The sequence below is a fragment of the Phyllostomus hastatus genome, unplaced genomic scaffold (assembly GCF_019186645.2).
Source record: "Phyllostomus hastatus isolate PE091 unplaced genomic scaffold, TTU_PhHast_1.1 phas_contig_34, whole genome shotgun sequence".
NCBI lineage: Eukaryota > Metazoa > Chordata > Mammalia > Chiroptera > Phyllostomidae > Phyllostomus > Phyllostomus hastatus.
In genome coordinates this window covers 16145645-16162685 of record NW_025333857.1, presented here as the reverse complement: position 1 = coordinate 16162685, position 17041 = coordinate 16145645, and the positions used below count along the sequence as shown (strand labels likewise).

General features: G+C 40.4%; 1 protein-coding gene across 8 annotated transcripts in view; it reads right to left on the bottom strand.

Moving 5' to 3' along the window:
• FREM1 (FRAS1 related extracellular matrix 1) overlaps positions 1-10796 on the bottom strand; it is a 160492-nt gene extending 149696 nt beyond the window's left edge. For 6 of the 8 annotated variants that reach the window (XM_045840791.1, XM_045840792.1, XM_045840794.1 and 3 more), the window contains exon 1: positions 10400-10796. The gene's annotated coding sequence lies outside the window, so the exon portion shown is untranslated. The remainder of the gene's footprint in view (positions 1-10399) is intronic. The other 2 variants (XM_045840790.1, XM_045840793.1) reach the window with 2 other exon arrangements.
• Between the last annotated feature and the right edge of the window lie 6245 nt (positions 10797-17041).

Here is a 17041-nt window from a genome sequence, read left to right as displayed (position 1 = left end):
AGCCCAGAGTTCCAGTGCCAGGAATGTAAGTCCTCATAACTTCTGGCTGCAAAAACCAGTGGGGATTGAGCTGGTAGAAAAAACTTCTGGAGTCCAAAGTAGTTCCCCTTAAAGAACCAACACACGTGCTTACTCAGGCTCACTCTCTCTGAGCTCCAAAACCAGTGTAGCAGCCTGAAAGGCATCAGTGGCATTCAGGGAAGAACTGAAGTGTCTGGTATCAAAGCAAAAGCTGGGGGACAGTTTTCTCTAAGACTGAAAGGTGGGCACAGGCCATTGCCCTTTTTTGAACTCTCCCCCAACAGAGCCAAGAGCCGGCAAACTGGTGCCATATCTGAGACTCCATCAACCTAGATAACACTGTTTGCCCTGCCCCGGAGATCCCCTCAGGTTCCTTCCCACCCAATATATAGGTCCATGCAAGTTCCTTTTCCATATGAATGGCTGGTCTTGGCTCATGCTTCACAACTTCCTAAATCCTCTCAAACAAGCAACACCTAGCCTCACTGAGTCCCCAGCCCCCACACCTCTTGCTAAATGGCTTCAGGCCCAGCACTAACAGCAGCCAGCCTAGATTCACAGCTGGGTTTTGTCTGGGAATCTCCAAGCCCAGCACAAGTAGCAGCCATATCAGGTTGCTTTATAGCTCAGGCAGGGTGGCCCTGGGCAAACAGATGTAGGGGCTGACCTTGTCCTGCACTGCCTGGGAAATCTCAGAGCCTGCACACCCAGTACACAGCTACAGACCACGTTGGACCACCTTGCTCCAACACTGCTGATTCTCCATGGAGGGTGGAGATTGGTGATCAGTGGTCACAGCCAACCCTTGAGATTGACTAGCCTGGGTAAATCCCTCCCATTAACCTGCCAGCAGTAATGAAGGCTCAACTGTAACAGGTGGGTGTACTCAGCCCACATGGAGGGTGCACCTTGAGTAGCCAGCTTGGGTGATAGGAGAGGTTGTGCTACTTGACCCTACAGGGCACCTACTATATTAGGCCACACCACCAAGACAGGGAGTCATAACAGTTCTACCTAATACACAGAAACAAACACAGGGAAGCTGCCAAAATGAGAAGACAAATAAGCATGGCACAAATGAAAGAACAGATCAAAACTCCAGAAAAAGAACTAAACAAAATGCAGATAAACAATCTATCAGATGCAGAGCTCAAAACACTGGTTATAAGGATGTTCAGGGAACTTAGCATAAGTTAAAATTTCAACAGCATAAAAAAGATCCAGTCAGAAATGAAGGATACATTAATTAAAATAAAGAACAATTTGCTGGGAAGGAACAATAGAGTGAATAAAGCTGAGAATCAAATCAGTGATTTGGAACATAAGGAAGTAAAAAACAACCAATCAGAACAACAAGAAGAAAAAAGAATCCAAAAAAAATGAGGATAGTGTAAGCAGCCTCTGGGACAACTTCAAGCATTCCAACATTCACATCATAGGGGTGCCAGAAAAAGAGAAAGAACAAGAAATTGGGAATTTATTTAAAAAAATAATGAAAGAAAACTTCCCTAATTTGGTGAAAGAAATAGACATGCAAGTCCAGGAAGCACTGAGAGCCCCAAAAAAGATGGATGCAAAGAGATCCACTCCAAGACAAATCACAATTAAAATGCTGAAGATTAAAGAAAAAGAGAGAATCTTAAAAGCAGAAACAGAAAAGCGGTTAGTTACCTACAGGTGAACTCCCATAAGACCGTCAGCTTATTTCTCAAAAGAAACTTTGCAGGCAAGAATGGATTGGCAAGAAATATTCAAAGTCATGAAAAGCAGGGACCTGCAGCCAAGGTTGCTCTACCCAGCAAAGCTATCATTTAGAATCAAAAGGAAGATAAAAAGCTTCCCAGATAAGAAAAAACTAAAGGAGTTCATCATTACCAAGCCATTATTAGATGAAATGTTAAAGGGACTTATTTAAGAAAAAGAAAAAGATCAAAACCATGAACAATAAAATGGCAATAAATGTGTATCTAGTAACAACTGAATCTAAAAAAAAACAAACTAAGCAAACAAGAACACAGACAGAATCATGGATACTAAGAGCATTTTTATGATTGCCAGATGGGAGGGGCATATGGGAGAATGAGTGCAGAGGTGAGAGGATTAAAAAGTGCAAATTGGTAGTTACAGAACAGCCATGGAGATGTAAAGTACAGTGTAGGAAATGGAGAAGCCAAAGAACCTATATGCATGACTCTTGGACATGAGCAATGCTGGGGGAATTGCCTGAGGGAGTAGGGGGTGCTGGGTGGAGGGGAGAAAACAGGAAAAAATTGGGACAACTTAATGGCATAATCAATAAAATATAATTCAAAAAAAAAGGAAAAACAAAAGAAAAAGCCAGATAGTAATGCATGACTTTTATATCAAACTCTTTAGCTCACGTATCTCTTTGCAGGCAGACCGCAGCAAAGCGTTTGAACTAAGGAGAACAGTTCGACTAAACTGTTCACTTTTTTAACATTTTAGTGTTTAGAAAGAATCTTAACCTTCAATACAAATATGTTACTTGAACTTTTTCAGCCCTGCTTTCATCCTTTGTACAGTGGGGATTCATAATAATTATTTCATAAGGTTACTGTAAAAATAGCTTTTGTTGTTTTTAATTAACAGAAAAATTCAACTGCCCTCATGTCATGGGCATAAATGACCATTCTTAATTCAGGCAAACACAAGGTGGGGGAAGGGACATGGAAGGAGTCCTTCTACCAATGAATTCCATAGCCTGTGATTTCCATGCACAAGGGACCGAGCATCCAAGCAACTTAAAAAGCCACAGACCAGGAACTGTCTCTTTATTGGGGAGTAAATAAAGCCAACAGTTTCCAATAAAGCAATTCAGCAACAATGAGTGAGGCCTCAGAGCATCTGTAATGCAAAATGGTACACAGGGCTCCCAGCTCCCCACTAACTGGAGAAGTCAAAGCAGCACCACACAGCTTTCTGGCCCAATGAGAAAGATAGAATGGGTCCCATCTGGGATTTTTGGAAAGTACAAAGCTAGTCCTATCTGAGGAAGTTTCCCCGTCAACCTCTCCTGAAGCCAAACTCTAAATCCAAAGGGTATTATAAACCAATTTTTAATGTGGGTTTATGTGGCTACAGGTTTTATTCTATTTCCTTTTGCTGTAGTACAGTAAGTCCTCACTTAATGTTGCCAATAGGTTCTGTAACTCTAAGTGAAATGAGAAGGACAATAAAACCAATTTTACCATAGGCTAGCTGATATAAACAAGAATTAAGTTCATATAGCATCTCATCAACATTGAGTAAAACAACATTATTTGAGGACCTGCAATAATATCTTAAGAATGTGGAAGATCAGCTAACTAACACCAGGTGGAGACCTTGGTGTGGTGTCAGGGCTGAATTTTGTTTCCACAAAATTTATATGTTGCAGGCCTGACCCAGAGGACCAGAGAATTTATATGCCGCAGTGACTGTATGCCCTAGTGACTGTATTTAGAGATAGGGTCTTTAAGGAGGAATTAGGTTAAAATCAGGTCACTAGGGTGGGCCTTAGTCCAGTATGACTGATGTCCACATAAAAAACAGACATTAGGACACAGATGGATACAGAGAGAAGACCACATGAAGACACAGGGAGAAGACAACCATCTACAAGTCAAGGAGAGGCCTCAGAAGCAACAAGCCCTATTTGCACCTTAACCTTGGACATCCAGTCTCTAGAATTGTTGTTCAAGCCACCCAGTCCATGCTACTTTGTTATGGCAGCCCTATCAAATTAATATACATGGTAAAAAAGATAACAAGAGGATATAAAAATCAATGTTAAATTCTTTGGGTAGCTATTTAAAATAGTCAACTGGCCATTCATTCAACCTCTGCTCCTATTGACAGACCACACTGAAGTGACATTTTAATCATGAATCAGTGATTTAAAAATAGCAGCAAATACTTTTTATTTTGTCTGAGAATTCTAAGAGCTTAAGATACCAAGTACTTCCCTAAATTTTATCATTTCATTCTGATCTATTGTGAAAGTTAGTAGGTCTTAGTAGCAGAGGCCACAGTCAGTGAGGAAATCAAAGTTACTGAGCCATGATGTGTGGTTAGCAGGAGTCTGACTTTCCTAAGACCCAGAAAGTATTAAAAAAGAAGAAGAAAGTATGGGGAATAAAGGAGGGAAATGCAAGAGAAAAGGCCATTGTGTCTAATTGGAAATGAAGCATTGATGCCCTGACTATAGGGCAACAGTGGGTCATTCCATCACAACTGTTTCCTCTGTGTGCAGTGACAGTGGATCCACATTAAAGGGGTTATTTTATATTTCACTAATAAGCTTGAGATATTTATCCCATATGTGGTAGCAATAGCCCTTCAGGTACATTTGCCTTTTGATCTCCATCTTTTCTTTTCTATTATTATTTTTTCTTTTTTACTATTATAATTGTTTTTATATTATTATTTTGTATTATTATTATCCTTTTGATAAACAGGCTTTACTCAGCAGGCCAATCCCCCTCCCCAGAAAGAAGCCAGCACAGGCCCCAGCGAGGTGACAATAGTGGAGCAGGGGACACACTAACGTCCATCTCAGCGCTCATTCTGCCACTTGCTGGTGATGTCACCTTGGCCAAACTGAACTCTTAGTCTCAGTCTCCTCACCTTCTAAAAGGGTTACAACACCAACCCACAGTTCTGTTATGAGAATCAAATGGAAAATATTGGTGATCACCTAGCACATAGTGAGTGTTCAATAAATACCAGTGTTCTTACTACTACTTTTATGACTATTACTGCTCATACTCATAAAATATTTTTCTCCTTTCCTATAATGGGCCTCCTCTTGAACCAACAGTCCAAGCTCCCTGAAAAGTCATCTCTCCCACTCCTTCACCATTCTCGTGTTCCCTAAAAGGACACCTGATTCTGACTGCCACCAGTCCACTGAAACAGCTGTCTCAAAGGCTGCCAGGGACCTACTAACTGATTATCAAACACAACTTTCCCCCCACAACCCTCCCCGATCTCTGCAGCACCCAACAAGCCCTCCTCCCACTGTGCATCATTGCTTCTCCCCTGGTTTCTGTGCCTCCATACACTCCTGGCTCTCTTTCTACCTCACCAATGCCTCATTCTGTTTTGTTTGAGCTTCTTTCCTTTCCAACCTCTTCCTGCCCCTCTCTTGGTCACGGTGTACTGTTACAAATGTGACATTTATTAAAAATTTGACCTCAACTTGTTTCTCACCACATATCTACTCCCAAGGCCTTCTGGTTCCCAGACCAGAGCCCCACCCTTGCCCCTGAGCTCCAGTTACACATTCACAAGGACCTGCTAGACACTTCCCCCTTCTATGCTCCTGCTCCTGCCTGCCCCCTACCTGGAATGTCTTCCCTTCCACCCTTATTCTTTGAAATCCTTCTCACAGATTAACACCTCCTGAAATGCCTCCTCCAAGATACCCTGAGACCTGATCAGTCCATTTGTAACAAACATTTCTTATAGGGTTGGACTCCTTGCTACAATTAATTATTCTTTTTGTCAGGAGCAAAATCCTGACAAAGACAATAATTAATCTCCTTATATATTTTTCTGAAATGGCTGTAAAAACCCCCAGTTCTGAAGGATCAGGAAGAAATGACGACGGAATGAGTTTCACATCACTCTTGGTCTCTCCACACCAACCACTGAGGTAGTCTGGGAGCCCCAGCATCTGTTCACGCCTCTACTCAATCTGTGAGGAAGAATCAAGTGAGAACGAGGCTGCGGGTCAGAGGTGAAGGCTGAGGAGTAATGGATTTGAAGATCTATCCTGCCCAGTCAATGAGATCTGGAAAAGAGCTTTATTTCTCATTCTCTTTTCTTTTTATTTATAAATTGAGTAGTTTGCCACATGTTTACTTCCTTCCAGACTTCTCAGTTGTGTTAGCCCTTCCCAAGGAAGAAATGTTCATTGAGCACTTACCGTATGTCATGCACCACACCAGGCACTTTGCAAATGTCTTTTAGCCCATACAGATACCTGGTAAGTATCAATACCCTCATTTACTCCCCAGGAAACTGGCTAGGTAGTGTGCTAAACATTAGAGAACTATGGAACATTGCAGCCCAGGATTGAAACTCAGTTGAAATTTATTCAAAAACCACTCTTCTTTTTCTACTGCACTACTCTGATTTAATTTTTGTGGTCTATTAATACTACCTTTTTGTTTTAAAGCAATCATTGGTGTTTATTGGATGAAATAGAATCATCCTACTGTGTTCTAATAAAGGAAAAAATTTACATAAGAAAGAATTAAATCATTGCTGTTTTGTTAATGCTGTGTTGTCTTTCAAAGGAGGAGAATCCCTTTTACAGGAAAAGCAAATCTGGGCCATGAAAGGAAATAGCCAACAACTTTCAAACATTTGGATGAATTTTCACCTGGGAATTTCAATACTCTCTGAAATTCTCCTAACTTCACAATGGTTTTGGCTTATAATTTATAGAAGAAAGAATGTTTGTACTAACAAGAAATGTAGGCCTTGGGATGAAAATACCAGGTATTGAATGTGACTCCAGGAAACAAAGTCCTGGCTCCTGTGTTTTAGAAGAAGAATGCAGGGAGCATCTGTAAGCTCTGAACAGCTGATAACACACAACAGAATGCAGAGATGGGAACCCGGGGCGGTGCAGCACCCTATGGAAGAACTGGGGCTTGGTGAGTCTGGGCTGTTATCTGTGCTGTCACTAAGGAAGCCAGATAGGATTGTTTTAAGGATAAAGTTAAGAGTGAAGAGTGATACACAATCTTAGCAGCCTTTGCATGATACACATCAGGAATATTCTGATATAGCAGGAATCCCATAAATGGGGAGCGATAAGAATAAAACCAAAGACTATTTTTCCATCTCCTTTAAACTTAAAGAGAGGTAGAGAACAATTTGTCAAACATATCCTAACTATGCAAGATCCCTGTACTCTCCTCCAGTGAGTAGTTTCCCACCTAAACATGTCATTGTCAGAGATCTGGAGGCTACCTGTCAGAAAAGTGCAGAGATCACAGCCATAGTTTCTTATCTCGATGGCCAAGTTGTAAAACACTTTGAAATGTTGCCCCAGTCTCCACAGTGAGAGAAGCTACAGAACAGACAAAATGTGAGATTTTGTTAGGGGGTTGTTTTCCCCCCAGCCTTTCAAAGGTCTCTGTTTGAGCTCACCTGGTAGCACAAAAGATATTAAATCACCCGAATGAAAGAGTCAGGTTGCAAGCTGTGCAAGCATGGAAGCCAGCAAGCCCTGCTCAGACCACCCAGCTCTCCAAAGGCTAGCAACACCCGATTCAGACAAGATAAGAGGCTGCCGTCCTATGTAACCTGGCCCAGAGAAACAGCCCTTCTGGGGAGTTACAGGACCCCATTGTGAGGAATGACAGTGGCTCTGTCAAGGTGGCATTTGTCTAACTCACCATAGCGGTGGCCTGGGTTCTTTGCGAGAAGAAAAATAATTAAAAGGTATTTTTGAAAACTTTTCAAGACAAGCAATAAGCCTAAATCTTAGGGTCTGTTTTCAAAGCAAACACTCAAAAGTTCTCATTCTACTATATGCCAACTATACTTTAATATAAAGTTAAAAAGAAAAAAAAAAGTTCCCATTTACCAATAACCATGTTGGAAGACTGGGCTATATCCATAGTGTCAGAATACCAGAGCTGGAAGGACACCAAAACTCATTTAATTCAACCCTTTTGTTTTATCAGTAGAAGAAGTGACACTCAGAGAGATTAAGTGGCTCATCCAAGAATGGTTAGCAACAGCTGAGATTTGAAACATCACGAGCACAAAAACCCTGTCCACGCTATTGACATTGGTCACTCTGAAGACTTTGGAAACTAGCACTGAGTCTGGCATATAGCAGGCACCCTCATACAATGCCATAAATACACAGTGCCATAAATGTCAATGGGCATGGTGTGGGGGCTGAATTCCTACTTTCACATGTTGTCAAATGAGGTCCTCAACATGATGGAGGAATCACTTCCTATTTCTCCCAGTCCCTGTGGGCTGGTTCAATATAAACTCAGTTTCTAAGAATTAGACTGCTCCTGAACAGCCCCAAGAAACCTTGCTGAGTTCAGCCCAACTTACCCTAGCCCACCCCAGGAGCAGAGCATCCCTGGAGGCTGATAAAGAATTAAGAACAAGCCCTGGCTGGTGTAGCTCAGTGGATTGTGCATGGGCCTGTGAACCAAAGGTAGCTGGTTCGATTCCCAGTTAGGGCACATACCTGGGTTATAGGCCGGGTCCCCAGTAAGGGCACATGAGAGGCAACCACACATTGATGTTTCTCCTTCTCTCTTTCTCCTCCCTTTCCCCTTTAAGAAATAATAATTAATGAAATCTTTTTAAAAAAAATTTTTTAAAGAATTAAGAATAGCCCTGGCTTGTGTGTTTCCCTGGTTTGGATGTCATCCCACAAACCCAAAAATTCCCACTTCAGTTCCCAGTTTTGGCATGTGCCTGTGTTGTAGGGCCATGTCCCTAGATGGGGGTGTGTGGGAGGCAACCAAATGGATGTTTCTCTTGCACATCAATGTTTCTCTCCCTCTCTTCCTCCCTTCCTCTCTCTCTAAATATAAATAAATGAAATCTTTTTATAAAAAAGAATTAAGTTCTGGCTGGTGTGGCTCAGTAGATTGAGTGCTGGCCTGCAAACCAAAAGGTTGCCAGTTTGATTCCCAGTCAGGGCACATGCCTGGGTTAAAAGCCAGGTCCCCAGTTAGGGGCACATCAGAGGCAAGTACACATTGATGATTTTTTTCCCTCTCTTTCTCCATTCCTTCCCCTCTCTCAATAAATAGATAAATAAATAAACAAATAAATAAATTTAAGCCCACAGTCCTGGGCTTAAAGTTTTTAAGACAAGCATGACTTGGTCACGTGGAGTAGATCAGACTGTACAGCTCAATGCATGGAGGCAGGGAAGTATGGTGTCCAGGTACCTTTTTGCCCAACGTCCTTCTCACTCATGGGAATGGAAAGGCAGAGATGGAAAGGGGAACAAGGGAAAAAAGATGGGGGTAATGGGAAAGCTAGTTAAAAAGCCCTGCTTTGTCAGCCAAGCATACAAAACCATGTTGCACATAACTCATGTTCAACATCAACTCAAACTCAAGTTTATTAATTGGATATGAGGTTTAATATTAACCAAGTACATGACAAGAATTTAATTGCCAATAACAAGGTACAGCAATGCTTATCCTAGTGTGATCTCACCTGCATCAGAATCACCTGGGTAGAATCCATGCCCCAACCCAGGTCTCAAATGTTGGGGTGCAAGGGCCTAGACACCTGCCTTTTCACCAAGCAAAATGGTGGTTCTATGCACACTGAGGTTTAAGAGTCCCTGACTGAGTGAAAGAGCAAAGGTAGTTAACATTTTCCTAGAGTTCTGCTAAAAACACTTTGATCAAGTGTAGACAAGGCACTTAGAAGCAACTCTACGAACTTTGACTGGGAGTATCAGTTTTCCAGAGCAGAAACATGAAGGACATTTACACCACTGGGTCTGGTCTGTGGAGCAGCTCTGAAGAGGTTAACCTCTCCGGCAAGATTCCCACACCATAAACTCCCACCAGCCTCCGGAAATGCTCTTTTAAAGCTTTGTAATTCATGCCACGCAACAAGACTGAGAGCAACAGCAAAAAGGACAAAATAAAAATTAAGTGCCTTAAAAACTATTCCTGCATCCAGATGAAAACTAAAAAAAACTATTAACTACAACATCAAAATCTCTAGACCATATAATTTTGTTAACTAGTGTCACCCAAAAATATTCAGTAAAAAGAAAATCTCTAGACCAAATCTGGGTAATAAGCAGAAAGGGCTTAAAAATCAGTCTGAATTTCACAACAACATGATTTCTTTGCTTCTTTACTACCTCTAATCCCCAGTGAAAAAGAAACCATGGTTTAAAAAATACATAACCAAACATAACTAAACTAAAGCAAAGTTATCCAAAAATCACTTCCAAATTTCCATATCTTTATGCCCTGGTGTATGATCTGTTTTGTTGATCTTTGCATCTTTTCCCTTTGCCATTTCATTTAGCTGAGAAACATTCTGATTTTTGGGGCTGGGTATCACAAAATTTAAAAATGGTTATTTCATTGGTGAGTGCCATTAGAAATGGATTCAAAAGAGAGTTGTAAATTTTTGTTACATAAGAAAGAGAATCCCATTTTTGGTGTAGGTTACTACTGCAAGTTACCACCTTCTGAGTTTACATAGAATTAAACTTTGGCAAATAGACTCTATGTACTTCTTGCATCATTACTTGGAGTTCAGGCTACCACCCCACCCACAAACTCTGGGGCATTCTGTTAACAGAACATTCACAGTTAAGATGAGAGGAAGTAATAAAGCAGATACTTACAGGTAGTGGTTTTTCTTTCCAAGCCCAAGAGTTAGCAACTCTTGGCGGGATCAGAGTCACCGACTGGTTAACCTCTGGTTTAAAGAGCTTTGAGAGGAAGGGGGAGGAAAAACAACCCAGGGAAGGAAAGAGAGCTGAAATTCCAGTCTTTCAGGTCAGCTGAGTTTTAACTTTCTTTGTACTAAAAATCCATTAACCCACCAAAAAGAAAATAGAGAACTGAAGTTCACATACACACTTCACTATCTTTGCTGGTCTCCTCCGAGGCTGCTGCAGCGGCGGCTCTGAAAACTTCCCAGTTGCCCAGCCTCAGGACTCCCTGTGAGCCGGTCATGATGAGGATGCCTGCAACTGTTTGCAGGGAGCCCGACCTCCCTGGCAGAGAGCCACAGCTCGGCAGTCCCTTCTGCCGCTTGGGTCCGCAGGGACAAAACTGAGCTTTTGTTAATGAGGTCGTTGCTTCTCTTCCTTGTCTCTCCCCAGCTTCCTTTCTCACTATTAGTTATGTACTGACTGCTCTGCCACTGGCTGAGCCGAGGCTGCCACTCCTGCCTGCAGTCTTCAGCACACAGATGCAGCTCACACACACATACACAACACGGACACAGTCACTCAAACACAGCACACACAGCTGCACAATGCTACACTCATAGGCACCCACACATGGGACACCCACATGAACACATTTGCAGGCATGCACACACACATTCACACGCCCTCACACCCATGTGCACACATTCTCACACATAAACACACCCAAGGGTACACGCACATACATACTCGCACAGTTGTTTCCGGAACCTTCAACTTCTTAGAACATTTTCTCCCCGAATCTCCTTACTTCAAACAAATGCCCATTCTGAACCGTTTTTATTCAATTAAGACAAGATGACTAGCCTTCATTCAGAAAAGAGGAAGAAGGGGAACTGGTCCCTTTTAACTTTTGTCACAGCATTCAAAGGAAAAGTTAGGTGATTCTAGGTTTCTGTTTTTAAGTACTTAGTTCTTCAATTTAGAAGGCTTTTCCTGAGTCTGGATCTTTTTATAAATCTGCAAAAGTTTCAGTAACCTATCTTATTTACATATAACTTCTAACCCCACTGATTCAAAATAACACAGGTCAAGAAATGTCCTCTCAACAGAGGTTCATTTAGTTAAACTTGTCGGGATTTGGAGGCTAAGTGAGTCTTATTCCTTAACTGAATACTAAAATAGTTTTCTGCATTTCATCTCCACCAGAAAAAAGGAAATAATAGCATACCACCTGGCCTAACTTTTAGATTGACCATATATAGAAAAGTTGAAGTACTATCTTCTTTGGGAGAGATGTATATATTAAGATATGTCTGGCTATTTTAAACCTTAGCCAAAAGTACACAGCACTACATATTCAATTCAACCAAGATTGCAGTTTCCCCTAACAAGGTCACCACACTATACATACCTCTTTTGTTGGAAGAATGAAGGAAAGAGAGAGGGAAATGGAAAAGGGAAGAAAATTATATAAAGAAGGAAGAAAGGAAAATGAATAAGAATACAAAAGAAGAAAGAAAAACAATTATTTTAAAATGTGTTTTATAGGTATTTCAGCAATGAATGCTACATATCCACTTACTCAAAGTCGCCAAGAATTTTAAATCTTCATGAATCTCTTGATTCAGCCCTGGCCAATGTGGCCCAGCTGATTGAGCATTGTCCTACAAACCTAAAGGTCGCTGGTTCGATTCCAGGTCAAGGCACATGCCTCAGTTGTGGGTTCCATCTCCCATCAAGGGGCATGTGCAAGAAGTCATGGATCGAAGTTTCTATGTCATATCAATGTTTCTCTCTCTCTCTTCCTCCCTCTCTTCCCCTCTCTTTAGAATCAATATAAGAAAAAAATTTTTAAGCGATTTCTTTTTTAAAATTTTATTTATTTTTAGAGAGAGGGGAAGGGAGAGAAAAGAGATAGAGAGAAACATCGATCTGTGAGAGAAACATCAATCTGTTGCCTTTCATGTTTGCCCCAACCAGGGACCAGACCCTCACCCCAGGCACGTGCCCTGACCAGGAGTCAAACCAGCTATCTTTTGCTTTGTGCGATGACACCCCACCAACTGAGCCACACCAGCCAGGACCAAAAAAAAAAAATTATCGATTTATTTCATTTGCTCTGAGAATAAATATATAAAACTTCTTGAAGAATCTCTAAGCTTTTTATAAGTAAACAAACACAGTTTACTAAACAGTTATTAGTAAACAATATAGTCACAATGTATGATTCATATACTAATCTTTTTTATTATTGATTTCTTTTTTAGGGTAGAGCAAGAGAGAAACATTGATTTGTGGTTCCACTTATTTATTCATTCACTGGTTGTTTCTTGTATGTGCTCTGAGCAAGGATCGAACCGCTAATCTTGGTGTATTGGGGATGTTGCTCTAACCAGCCGAGCCACCCAGCCAGGGCTTGTGTACTAATGTTGAAAGGACAAGATAAAGCTCTAATGACACCAGAAACACACATGATAGAGAATTTTGTTCTCAGATTGGATTTAAAAATTGTTCACCTTGTGAATATCCCAAATGCCAAAAAATATATAAATGATTCTAGATGCTATCAGTTGAGACACCAAATCCATTTAATAAAGGATTCGTAGTAGGTAGTTGCATCAATGTGCTTCTTCTAACATATGGGCTAGAGAGCTTATGAATTAGTCTAGAAATAAACGTTTTATGTCACTCCTTGGGAAGATACTTTCAGCATTCTAAGCAAAAAGTAACAAACTTAAATTGCAATGTATTCCAAAATGCCTGCAGGAAATGTAATTTTCATAAAGGTGATTATATACATAATCTTGGCCAAACTTCTGCTGAGCATATTCTAGAATAGGCAGAGTACCTGCTTATACTCCTCCTCTTATACCTTCCAAAAATGAATAGGGACTGTTGAAATCATATAATTATCAATATTAATAAAATACTCTTTGGACAAGTTGAAATGCAAGGCCAAGGTATTTAAAAGAACTAGCCAAAGAAATAACAAAGAATTCTTCCCTTAAAGCACATGCTGCTGAATTTAGTTCTGGAACAAAATCTCTGGAACAAAATTGCATTGTAAAAAAACTGTTCTATGTCTAACCTTATGGCTGGCATGATATGAAAAATATAAAATGTCATTTGTTGAAGACTTTTCAGGTTATACCCTGAGTATATCTTTCCAGATTATAAACACGCATGATTCTGTTGAGCTGCTGCAGAATGTAGCATTCTCTGAGAAGCACAAGCAGCACCTTCACCAACAACCCACGTTGCACTGGGCAGGTGGTTTTCCACAGAGTTGCAAATCTGGATGCCTCTGGGAAGTGATGCTGTGACAAAAGAAGACTATCTGTCCAAGGCAGCAAAGGACACATATACCCCCACTGTAAATAGATCAACTTAAAAAACAAACAAGTAAATAAAGTAAAATCAAAGTGAATACCTCTATGTACAAGAAAAGAACAGAAACACCACCCAGCAAGAGGGTTTGGAAGCAGAGGCCTGCTGACCTCAGAGTTCAGAGCTGATAGGGTGGCTAGAAGATACCAGGAAATGAGACAATCCCTGAGCAAGGCAGAAGGAGGCTCTCTACACTCTGCTTGAAATCACAAGTGTATAGACCAATATCACTTCTAAGTGTAAGTGTAAAGTCCTAAATAAAATATTTGAAAATCTAATCTAGTTATGTATTTTAAAAGATATTATGATTATGATCAACAAGGTTTATTTCAGGATTGCAAGGATGGTTTAAAATGAAGACACTAGCATTTTAAATTATTAAAGGAGAGAAAAAGTCACACGTCCTATTATTAAATGCAAAAGAGTGGCATTCAAAAAAATTCAGCACTTGTACACTAAAGATATACAAACAAACAAACAAACAAAAAACACCATTAGCCAACTAAAAATAGAATGGAAGGCTTTTTCTCCAATCAAGGATATCTGTCAAGAATCTCATGCTGAATGGTAAAATTTTGGCAACCACTAAAGAAAAACAAGACAAAAATCCTTGTTACAGTTCCCACAATTCAACATTGGGTATCTGAACCAATACAGTAAGTCAAGAAAAATAAAAAGAGGCACGAGGATAGGAAAGGAAGAAAAGAAAACTTTTATGTGTAAAAAGATATGAGTCTCATTATAAAATATCTTTTAAAAATCTTCTCTGTGAGGGTGTTGGAACAGGGTACACAGGACTGGAAAGATATTAAAGGGACAGACTTTTCCAAACACATACACGCTCACACAGAGCAACATAGCCATTAATAACATGGAAGTCTCTCTCCCAGCACTTTGCTTCACGTCTGGAATTAATGATCTAGCTGGAAATCTAAAAGAATGAAAAATTCAAGTCCTCTGACTTTAGGAGGGCTAATACCTAAATCATATGCTCTCTGAATCTTTTTGAGCAAACATTTCCCATTCTCCCTATTCAAGCTTATGGCTTGTGAAAATGGAAACCTCAGACTGAAAATTCTACTCATTACATTGTCATTTCCACATGTACTTACTAAATGCAGGCAGAAAATCAGAATAAACTGACTCACTCCACTCTACTCTGCTCTTTCAATTGAAAGTCAAACAGGCAATGCATTTTTTCATTAATAATTAACTTGAACACAGCTTCAAAAGCTAGCATAAAAGTAAACAGACACTAAAAATTCTGCACATGATTACAGGAAAAAAAATAATCAGGAATCCTCTTTATCTCCACCTTTTACAGGCAAATACACCAAAGGCATCACACATGCACACACTGTAATTTTAAGATGTTTTACATTTCACTATCTTTGTGAGATTTGGGAATAATTTGGTCTCTCATAGTTTAGCACCAGGAACAATTTCATCTTTCCAAACACAACACAAGTAGTTGAGAGTATTGCTTTACTGACTCTGGAAAAAATCACCTACCTCTAGCTCTCACAAAAAACAATGCATTTTTCATCATGAAAGTCAAAATAAAAACAGTTGTTACATTTAAAAAAATCACAGCAGCTTGGCCTAAGTTGGAACACTCTGAAAGCAACAAAACAAACCCACAGGCAAAAGACGCTCTTCACTTCTGAGGAGTACATGGCACAAACCTACTAACAAAGATCCCAGACTTGTTTGAAAAGATGAGGGTGAAGTCACACACTGGATGTGTCTCACAGGAGCCACAGTGTGCTGTTAAATTCTCTTCAACAAGGATCATAGAATCTTTAACAAAATTCTATGCTAGTCATAGATGAAACAGAGATGAGTAAAACCTACTGGCTGCTCTCAAAACTTTATAACCCAGTGGGAGAAGATAAAATGCCATAAAAATATTATGTTAAGACATAATTAGGGATAGACAACAATGATCAAATGCATACATCCGTATGTACATTTTTCCTTACATGAATTCATTCATTCATTTAGCCCCAACAACTCTGACACCTTGAGTGGCTCTAGGGTCTCAAACCAGAGCATCAGTTACCTCTCCCTCTATCGCCAATCTCTGATCCACTTCACTTTGGGTATTATTTTCTCCTGCTACATACAGGCATTTTGAGGAAACCAAGACCACGGCCAGCAGCCCAAGACTACATGCCTATGGCTTGCAATCCAAAAAGAAGAGATTTGTCTTCAATCTTAGTTTTATCAGGAAAGCCCTAGACCAGGGAAGGAGCAGGGGTTCTGCATCCTGACACACCAGGCAGAGTGGAGTGGGGAGAGGTTTCCAAACAGGAGCAGGGGAAGAGGGATGGGCAAGCATCTGGACACGACAGTCAGGCACCGTGAGAGACGTGCAGTTCAGGCTCTGAGGCAACAGGGAGGGGAGGGACAGGGCTGAATCATCCAGCCAGTGAGTGAGCCCTGCCTGCTGCCAGGAATCTTTGTCTCGCCATTCTCATTTACTACATTAACTATGATGTCTCTTGACTTTGAGGGAAGTACCCTTTGTTCATTTTAAAGAAGAAGGACTTAAATGATATTTAAAGACTTTGAATATCATGTGTCTAATGTAGAGTAACTACTACAAAGTGCTTTCTAAATATTTGTGAATAAGTGTAATAGCAATAGTCATTGCATTTCTAGCCCTGTATTAAATACTGATTAGGATTCGGAAAGAGATACATTACACGACCCTCATTCACAAAGAACATACAGTGCAGTGGGGGAGATAGGATTTACGCACTAACACCTGTCATGTAAAATGGAGTACAATCCCAGGCAATATATACAAACTCTACTAAGAGATATGATGGCTGAGGAGGCTCTCCCTGAGGAGGTGACATTTAAGCAAAAACCTGAATGAAATGAGGATTCTGGGGTAAGAACAATCTAGGCAAGTTAGTGCTGAAAAGGGTCTTAGAAACTTTCCAACTTAAATTATGGAATCTCAACCCTTTTAAGCATTAGAATTATTGTAAATAAAATTTTTCATAGAATTGTAATACACAAAACAGAGAAGAGGAGCTCTTTATTTCTAGAGTGGTGATGGGGGGCCAGAAGCCCCTTTGTCTTGGATTTCCCCATCCTGCAGTCCAGGGCACCTCCTAAAAACCCCAGGACTCCAGGGAACACTCTCTGGAAAAAGAAAGTGTTCAATTATGGAATCCTCATTTTGCAGACAGGTAAACCAAGACTGAGAGA